Here is a 10,760-nt window from a genome sequence, read left to right as displayed (position 1 = left end):
AAATTGCTCTTTAATTGATTGTATTTCCTTGTTGCAATCCGTGTTAAATTCTCCTCATGCTTATAGTCGAAATAAGGCCTTTACCGAACACATTCTTGACGCCTTAATGCAATCTTATGAAGAAAAGCTTGAGTTGAAAGTTTCTATCCCTAGAAAACTCCATGATGAGTGGGAACCTACAATTAAGATTAAAATTAAAAATTACGAGTTTTATGCTTTGTGTGATTTGGGTGCTAGTGTCTCTACTATCCCCAAAGCTTTGTGTGATTTGCTAGATTTTCGTGACTTTGATGATTGCTCTCTAAACTTGCATCTTGTGGATTCCACTATTAAAAAGCCTATGGGAAGAATTAATGATGTTCTTATTGTTGCAAATAGGAATTATGTGCCTGTAGATTTTATCGTTCTTGATATAGATTGCAATCCTTCATGTCCTATTATTCTTGGTAGACCTTTCCTTCGAACGATTGGTGCAATTATTGATATGAAGGAAGGGAATATTAAATTCCAATTTCCCTTAAAGAAGGGCATGGAACACTTTCCTAGAAAGAAAATAAAATTACCATATGAATCTATCATGAGAGCCACTTATGGATTGCCTACTAAAGATGGCAATACCTAGATCTATCCTTGCTTTTATGCCTAGCTAGGGGCGTTAAACGATAGCGCTTGTTGGGAGGCAACCCAATTTTATTTTGTGTTTTTTGTTTTTGGTTCTGTTTAGGAATAAATAATCCATCTAGATTCTGTTTAGATGTGGTTTTATCTTTTAATTAGTGTTTGTGCCAAGTTAAACCTATTAGATCTTCTTGGAAGATAGTTATTTGATCTTGCTGTAATTTCCAGAATCTTTGCGCTCAGTGACCGAATTGTCAAAAATCACCAGAACGTGATAAAATAGTGATTCCAATTGCTTCTGATCAATAAACAAATTTCCCAGGTCGTCTAATTTTGGTAGAATTTTTTGGGTTCCATAAGTTTGCGTTAGTAACAGATTACTACAGACTGTTCTGTTTTTGACAGATTCTGTTTTGCGTGTGTTGTTTGCTTATTTTGATGAATCTATGGCTAGTAAAATAGTTTATAAACCATAGAGAAGTTGGAACACATTAGGTTTAACACCAATAAAAATAAAGAACAAGTTCACTACAGTACCTTAAAGTAGTCTTTTTTTTCTTTCTCTAACGGAGCTCACGAGATTTCTATTGAGTTTTGTGTTGTGAAGTTTTCAAGTTTTGAGTGAATTCTTTTGATGGATTATGGAACAAGGAGTGGCAAGAGCCTAAGCTTGGGGATGACCATGGCACCCCCAATATAATCCAAGGAAACCAAAAAGGCAAAGCTTGGGGATGCCCCGGAAGGCATCCCCTCTTTCGTCCACTTCCATCGGTAATTTACTTGGAGCTATATTTTTATTCACCACATGATATGTGTTTTGCTTGGAGCGTCTTGTATTATTTGTATCTTTGCTTTTTAGTCTACCACAATCATCCTTGCTGTACACACCTTTTGAGAGAGCCATGCATGAATTGAAATTTGTTAGAATACTCTATGTGCTTCACTTATATCTTTTGAGCTTGATAGTTTACTCTATGTGCTTCACTTATATCTTTTTGAGCGTGATAATTTTTGCTCTAGTGCTTCACTTAGATCTTTTAGAGCACGGTGGTGGTTTGTTTTAAAGAAACTTGATCTCTCATGCTTCACTTAGATTATTTTGAGAGTCGTTAATAGCATGGTAATTTTCTTAATGTTAATATACTTGGTATTCAAGATATGTGAAACTTTCTTTTTAGTGGGTTGAATACTAAGATAAGTTTGATGCTTGATAATTGTTTTGAGATATGGAGGTGATAATATCATAGTCGTGCTAGTTGAGTAGTTGTGAATTTGAGAAATACTTGTGTTGAAGTTAGCAAGTCCCGTAGCATGCACGTATGGTTAAAGTTGTGTAACAAATTTGAAACACGAAGTGTACCTGGCTTGTGCATCCTTATGAGTGGCGGTCGGGGACGAGCGATGGTATTTTCCTACCAATCTATCCCCCTAGGAGCATGCGTGTAGTACTTGATTTTTTATGACTTCTAAATTTTTGCAATAAGTATATGAGTTCTTTTGACTAATGTTGAGTCCATGGATTATACGCACTTTTACCTTTCCGCCATTTGCTAGCCTCTTCGGTACCGTGCATTGCCCTTTCTCACATTGAGAGTTGGAGCAAACTTCGCCGGTGCATCCAAACCCCGTGATATGATACGCTCTTTCACACATAAACCTCCCTATATGTTCCTCAAAACAGCCACCATACCTACCTATCATGGCATTTCCATAGCCATTCCGAGATATATTGCCATGCAACTTCCATCATCATCATCATCATCATCATCATCATCATCATGACATGCTTTACTTTTCTCATATTGCCATTGCATGATCTTGTAGTTGACATCGTATTTGTGGCAAAGCCACCATGCATTATTTTTCATACATGTCACTCTTGATTCATTGCACCATCCCGGTGCACCGCCGGAGCCATTCATATAGAGTCATATCTTGTTCTAGTATCGAGTTGTAATCATTATGTTGTAATCAATAGAAGTGTGATGATCATCATTATTAGAGCATTGCCCAATCAAAAAAAAGAGAAAGGCCAAAAAGAAAGGAAAAAAAGAAAGGCCCAAAAAAAGAGAGAAAATAAAAAGGGCAATGCTACTATCTCTTTTTCCACACTTGTGCTTCAAAGTAGCACCTTGTTCTTCATGTAGTGAGTCTCATATATTGTGCTTCAAAGTAGCACCATGATTTTCATATAGTGAGTCTCATAAGTTGTCTTGTTCATACTAGTGGGAATTTTTCATTATAGAACTTGGCTTGTACATTCCAACGATGGGCTTCCTCAAAATGCCCTAGGTCTTCATGAGCAAGCAAGTTGGATGCACACCCACTAGTTTTCTTTTGTTGAGCATTCTTAGCTCTAGTGCATCCGTTGCATGGCAATCCCTACTCCTTGCATTAACATCAATTGATTGGCATCTCCATAGCTCATTGATTAGCCTCATTGATGTGAGACTTTCTCCTTTTTTGTCTTCTCCACACAATCCCCATCATCATATTCTATACCACCCATAGTGCTAGTCCATGGCTCGCGCTCATGTATTGCGTGAAGGTTGAAAAAGTTTGAGATTATTTGAGTATGAAACAATTGCTTGGCTTGTCATCGGGGGTATAGAAGTTGGGAACATCTTTGTGTGATGAAAATGAAGCATAGCCTAACTATATGATTTTGTAGGGATGAACTTCCTTTGGCCATGTTATTTTGAGATGACATAATTGTTTGATTAGTATGCTTGAAGTATTATCATTTTTATGTCAATATGAACTTTTGTCTTGAACCTTTCGGATCTGAATATTCATACCATGATTAAGAAGATTTACATTGAAATTATGCCAAAGTATCACTCCGCATCAAAAATTCTCTTTTTATCATTTACCTACTCGAGGACGAGCAGGAATTAAGCTTGGGGATGCCTGATACGTCTCCAACATATCTATAATTTTTTATTGCTCCATGCTACTTTATCTACTATTTTGGACTATATTGGGCTTTATTTTCCACTTTTATATTATTTTTGGGACTAACCTATTAACCGGAGGCCCAGCCCAGAATTGCTGTTTTTTTGGCTATTTCGGTATTTCGAGGAAACATAATATCAAACGGAGTCCAAACATAATGAAACCTTCGGGAACGTGATCTTCTCACCGAACGTGATCCGGGAGACTTGGACCCTACTCCAAGAAGTTTCCGGGGAGGTCACGAGGGTGGAGGGCGCCCCCCTGGGCGCACCCCCCTGCCTCGTGGGCCCCTCGGAGCTCCACCGACGTGCTCCTTCCTCCTATATATACCTACGTACCCCCATTAGACCAGAGGGGGAGCCAAAAACCTAATTCCACCGCCGCAACTTCCTGTATCCACGAGATCCCATCTTGGGGCCTGTTCCGGAGCTCCGCCGGAGAGGGAATCCATCACGGAGGGCTTCTACGTTAACACCATAGCCCTTCCGATGAAGTGTGAGTAGTTTACTTCAGACCTTCGGGTCCATAGCTAGTAGCTAGATGGCTTCTTCTCTCTTTTTGGATCTCAATACAATGTTCCCCCCCTCTCTCGTGGAGATCTATTCGATGTAATCTTCTTTTTGCGGTGTGTTTGTTGAGACCGATGAATTGTGGGTTTATGATACAACTTATCTATGAATAATATTTGAATCTTCTCTGAATTCTTTTATGTATGATTGAGTTATCTTTGCAAGTCTCTTCGAATTATCCGTTTGGTTTGGCCAACTAGATTGGTAGTTCTTGCAATGGGAGAAGTGCTTAGCTTTGGGTTCAATCTTGCGGTGTCCTTACTCAGTGACAGAAAGAGTTGCAAGGCACGTATTGTATTGTTGCCATCGAGGATAACAAGATGGGGTATTTATCATATTGCATGAATTTATTCCTCTACATCATGTCATCTTGCTTAAGGCGTTACTCTGTTTTTAACTTAATACTCTAGATGCATGCTGGATAGCGGTCGATGAGTGGAGTAATAGTAGTAGATGCAGGCAGGAGTCGGTCTACTTGTCACGGACATGATGCCTATATACATGATCATACCTAGATAACCTCATAACTATGCTAAATTCTATCAATTGCTCAACAGTAATTTGTTCACCCACCATAGAATATATATGCTCTTGAGAGAAGCCACTAGTGAAACCTATGGCCCCCGGGTCTATTCTCATCATATCAATCTCCATTACTTTATTTTACTTGTTTTGCTTTTACTTTTTACTTTGCATCTTTATACCAAAAATACCAAAAATATTATCTCTATCAGATCTCACTCTCGTAAGTGACCGTGAAGGGATTGACAACCCCTAAGCTTTGGTTGCGAGTTGCTACCTTTTTGTGCAGGTATGAGGGACTTGCGCGTGACCTCCTACTGGATTGATACCTTGGTTCTCAAAAACTGAGGGAAATACTTACGCTACTGTGCTGCATCACCCCCTCCTCTTCGGGAAAAACCAACACTAGCTCGAGACGTAGCACAGTACGGGAAGGACACGAGGGCCCCACGAGGGTGGTGGGCGCGCCCCCTACCTCGTGAGCACCTCGTGTGCCTTCCGGACTCCGTTTTCTTGCACATTACATATTTTGGTCGGTAAAAATTCATTATATATTCTTCCGAAGGTTTTGACTCCCGTATCACGCAAATCTCCTCTATTTTTTTTCGAGTTGTTGCTGCTGCAGATTAGAGCAAGATGTCTTCTCAAGAGTCAATCGGGGAGAGCCGGGTATCTAATCCGGCACCGGAACCAAGGGCAAATAGTGACGCTGACCACTTTGGGCCAGCAACGGAGGAAGAGATGGAGGCTGACTTGATGAGAGTAGATGCCATGGAGGATCAAGAAGTCACCTCTCGCCTTCGAGCTGGGTTCACGATGGGGGAACTACAGAGCTCAGCTATTCCAAACTCAGTTATCCCTTTGAATGTTAGATTTCTTTCTTATGAAAATATGAAGAGGAGTGTCACTTGTTCTCCCGCAGCTATGCAGCACCCTTGGGTGCAAGGAGCTTTAGCTGTCACAGGAAAGCTTCGTAAGGAAATAATGGACCTCAAACAGCAAGTCAATAAGCTCGAGGAGGAGAACCGCATCCTGAGGGGAATCATCGCCAAGAATATTACACCTACAACAAAGAAGGAGATATAATCACATGGGTATGGGCACTCCCCTTGGCAACTGCCAAGCTTGGGGGAGGTGCCCCGGTATCGTATCACCATCACAACTCCTATCTTTATTGTTTTTCTTAGTTCGATCCTATTAGTAGTATCTTGATCTAGTAGAATAAAGTTTATGGTATGATCTAGTTTTGAGTTTTGCTTTACGATCTCTCTTTGTAATCGAGTCCGTGAGCTATATATAATAAAGATTAGTGTTGAGTTAAGGGCTTGATTATTTTGCCATGATCTTGGGTGAATAAAAGAGAAGAGAAAAAGAATAAAAAGAAACAAAAAGAGTTCATATTGATCTTATTGAGATTAATGACTTCACATAGAAAGAGTATGATGATTAAAAGTTGTTGGGAGTTGGCAGACATAGCTTTGGTCATTGTTGCAATTAATAGGAAGTAATAAGGAAAGAGAGGTTTTCACATATAGATATATTATCATTGACATCTTTTATGATTGGGAGCACTCATTAAAATATTACATGCTAAAGAGTTGATGTTGGACAAGGAAGACAACGTAATGAGTTATGTATTTCTTGTATCTGAGATAAAGTATGTTGACATGGATCCTCTAACTTGTTGAGCTTGCCTTTCCCCCTCATGCTAGCCAAATTCTCAGCACCAAGTAGAAATACTACTTGTGCTTCCAAATACCCTTAAACCATTTTTGCCATGAGAGTCCACCATATCTACCTATGGATTGAGTAAGATCCTTCAAGTAAGTTGTCATCGGTGCAAAGCAATAAAAATTTCTCTAAATTTGTATGATTGATTGGTGTGGGAGAAATAAGCTTTATACGATCTTGTGATGTGGAAGTAATAAAAGCGACGGACTGCAAGGTTCATATCACAAGGGGCAATATAAAGTGACATTCTTTCGCATTGAGATTTTGTGCATCCAACCATAAAAGCGCATGGCAACCTCTGCTTCCCTCTGCGAAGGGCCTATCCTTTACTATTATCTTCTACCTATTGCAAGAGTCCTGGTGATCTTCACCTTTTATTTTTCATTTTATCCTTTGGCAAGCTCAGCATGTTGGAAAGAACATGATATATATATATATATATATATATATATATATATATATATATATCTAATTGGATGTAGGGGAGCATGAACCATTATTGTTGACATTACCCTTGAGGTAAAAGGTTGTGGGGCAAAACTGTAAGCCTCTATCTTTCTCTGTGTCCGATTAAAACTCCGTAACCACAAGTATTGCGTGAGTGTTAGCAATTATGGAGGACTAAATGATAGTTAAGTATGTGGACTTGCTTTTTAGCTCTGACATAGACTCTTTCCGATGTTATGATAAATTGCAATTGCTTCAATGACTGAGATTATAGTTTGTCGGAGCCCAATAAGGTTTATGATTTATACTTTTGCATTGTGAATAGATCATCACTTGAACATAAGTAATCATATGACAAAATCTATATATGTTGTTGTTATGAGAATAATCATGATGCCTTCATGTCCGTATTTTATTTTTATCGACGCCTCTACCTCTAAACATGAGGACATATTTATTGTTATCGGCTTTTCGCTTGAGGACAAGCGAGGTCTAAGCTTGGGGGAGTTGATACGTCCATTTTGCATCATGCTTTTATATCGATATTTATTGCATTATGACTGTTATTTCACTTTATGTCACAATACTTATGGCTATTCTCTCTTATTTTACAAGGTTTACATAAGGAGGGAGAATGCCGGCAGCTGGAATTCTGGGCTGGAAAAGGAGCAAATATTAGAGACCTATTCTGCGCAACTCCAAAAGTCCTGAAACTCCACGAAACATCTTAAAATAAATAAAGAAAAATCCTCGCCAAAGATGAAGGCCAGGGGGCCCACACCCTGCTCACGAGGGTGGGGGGCGCCCCCCCTAGGGCGCGCTCCCCTACCTCGTGGGCCCCCTGGTGGCTCTCCGACGTCCATCTTCTCCTATATGAAGTCTTTCCATGAGAAAAAAATCAGAAGGAACTTTTCGGGACGAGACTCCGCCGCCACGAGGCGGAACCTTGGCGGATCCAATCTAGAGCTCCGGCAGACCTGTTCTGCCGGGGATACTTCCCTCTGGGAGGGGGAAATCATCACCATCATCATCACCAACGCTCCTCTCATCGGGAGAGGGCAATCTCTATCAACATCTTCACCAGCACCTGAAGGAAATATGCCCTAGAGGCAATAATAAAGTTATTATTTATTTCCTCATAATCATGATAAATGTTTATTATTCATGCTAGAATTGTATTTACCGGAAACATAATACATGTGTGAATACATAGACAAACAAAGTGTCACTAGTATGCCTCTACTTGACTAGCTCGTTAATCAAAGATGGTTATGTTTCCTAACCATGAACAATGAGTTGTTATTTGATTAACGAGGTCACATCATTAGTAGAATGATCTGATTGACATGACCCATTCCATTAGCTTAGCACCTGATCGTTTAGTATGTTGCTATTGCTTTCTTCATGACTTATACATGTTCCTATGACTATGAGATTATGCAACTCCCGTTTACCGGAGGAACACTTTGGGTACTACCAAACATCACAACGTAACTGGGTGATTATAAAGGAGTACTACAGGTGTCTCCAATGGTCGATGTTGGGTTGGCGTATTTCGAGATTAGGATTTGTCACTCCGATTGTCGGAGAGGTATCTCTGGGCCCTCTCGGTAATACACATCACATAAGCCTTGCAAGCATTACAACTAATATGTTAGTTGTGAGATGATGTATTACGGAACGAGTAAAGAGACTTGCCGGTAACGAGATTGCACTAGGTATTGGATACCGACGATCGAATCTCGGGCAAGTAACATACCGATGACAAAGGGAACAACGTATGTTGTTATGCGGTCTGACCGATAAAGATCTTCGTAGAATATGTAGGAGCCAATATGGGCATCCAGGTCCCGCTATTGGTTATTGACCGGAGACGTGTCTCGGTCATGTCTACATTGTTCTCGAACCCGTAGGGTCCGCACGCTTAAGGTTACGATGACAGTTATATTATGAGTTTATGCATTTTGATGTACCGAAGGTTGTTCGGAGTCCCGGATGTGATCACGGACATGACGAGGAGTCTCGAAATGGTCGAGACGTAAAGATTGATATATTGGAAGCCTATATTTGGATATCGAAAGTGTTCCGGGTGAAATCGGGATTTTACCGGAATACCGAGAGGGTTACCGGAACCCCCCGGGAGCTATTTGGGCCATAGTGGGCCTTAGTGGAAAAGAGAAGGGGCTGCCCTAGATGGGCTGCGCGCCACCCCCTAGTCCTATTAGGACTAGGAGAGGTGGCCGGCCCCCTCCTCCTCTTTTCCCCTCCGAGGAATCCTAGTTGGACTAGGATTGGAGGGGGAATCCTACTCCCAGAGGGAGTAGGACTCTCCTGCGCCTCCCCCCCTTGGCCGGCCAGCCTCCCCTCCTCTCCTCCTTTATATACGGAGGCAGGGGCACCTCTAAACACACAAGTTGACACAAGTTGATCCACGTGATCGATTCCTTAGCCGTGTGCGGTGCCCCCTGCCACCATATTCCTCGATAATACTGTAGCGGAGTTTAGGCGAAGCCCTGCTGCTGTAGTTCATCAAGATCGTCACCACGCCGTCGTGCTGACGAAACTCTTCCCCGACACTTTGCTGGATCGGAGTCCGGGGATCGTCATCGAGCTGAACGTGTGCTCGAACTCGGAGGTGCCGTAGTTTCGGTGCTTGATCGGTTGGATCGTGAAGACGTACGACTACTTCCTCTACGTCGTGTCATCGCTTCCGCAGTCGGTCTGCGTTGGGTACGTAGACAACACTCTCCTCTCGTTGCTATGCATCACATGATCCTGTGTGCGCGTAGGAAAATTTTTGAAATTACTACGAAACCTAACAAGAACATCCTAAAATACCTGAAAAGGACTAAGGATATGTTTCTCGTATATGGAGGTGACAAAGAGCTCACCGTAAAAGGTTACGTTGATGCAAGCTTTGACACTGATCCGGACGATTCTAAATCGCAAACCGGATACGTGTTTACATTAAACGGTGGAGCTGTCAGTTGGTGCAGTTCTAAACAAAGCGTTGTAGCGGGATCTACATGTGAAGCGGAATACATAGCTGCTTCGGAAGCAGCAAATGAAGGAGTCTGGATGAAGGAGTTCATATCCGATCTAGGTGTCATACCTAGTGCATCGGGTCCAATGAAAATCTTTTGTGACAATACTGGTGCAATTGCCTTGGCAAAGGAATCCAGATTTCACAAAAGGACCAAACACATCAAGAGACGCTTCAACTCCATCCGGGATCTAGTCCAGGTGGGAGACATAGAGATTTGCAAGATACATACGGATCTGAATGTTGCAGACCCGTTGACTAAGCCTCTTCCACGAGCAAAACATGATCAGCACCAAAGCTCCATGGGTGTTTACAGTGTAATCTAGATTATTGACTCTAGTGCAAGTGGGAGACTGAAGGAAATATGCCCTAGAGGCAATAATAAAGTTATTATTTATTTCCTTATAATCATGATAAATGTTTATTATTCATGCTAGAATTGTATTTACCGGAAACATAATACATGTGTGAATACATAGACAAACAAAGTGTCACTAGTATGCCTCTACTAGACTAGCTCGTTAATCAAAGATGGTTATGTTTCCTAACCATGAACAATGAGTTGTTATTTGATTAACGAGGTCACATCATTAGTAGAATGATCTGATTGACATGACCCATTCCATTAGCTTAGCACCCGATCGTTTAGTATGTTGCTATTGCTTTCTTCATGACTTATACATGTTCCTATGACTATGAGATTATGCAACTCCCGTTTACCGGAGGAACACTTTGGGTACTACCAAACGTAACAACGTAACTGGGTGATTATAAAGGAGTACTACAGGTGTCTCCAATGGTCGATGTTGGGTTGGCGTATTTCGAGATTAGGATTTGTCACTCCGATTGTCGGAGAGGTATCTCTGGGCCCTCTC

This window comes from Triticum aestivum, chromosome 7A (genome assembly GCF_018294505.1).
Source record: "Triticum aestivum cultivar Chinese Spring chromosome 7A, IWGSC CS RefSeq v2.1, whole genome shotgun sequence".
Lineage (NCBI taxonomy): Eukaryota > Viridiplantae > Streptophyta > Magnoliopsida > Poales > Poaceae > Triticum > Triticum aestivum.
This window is presented reverse-complemented; position numbering follows the sequence as displayed.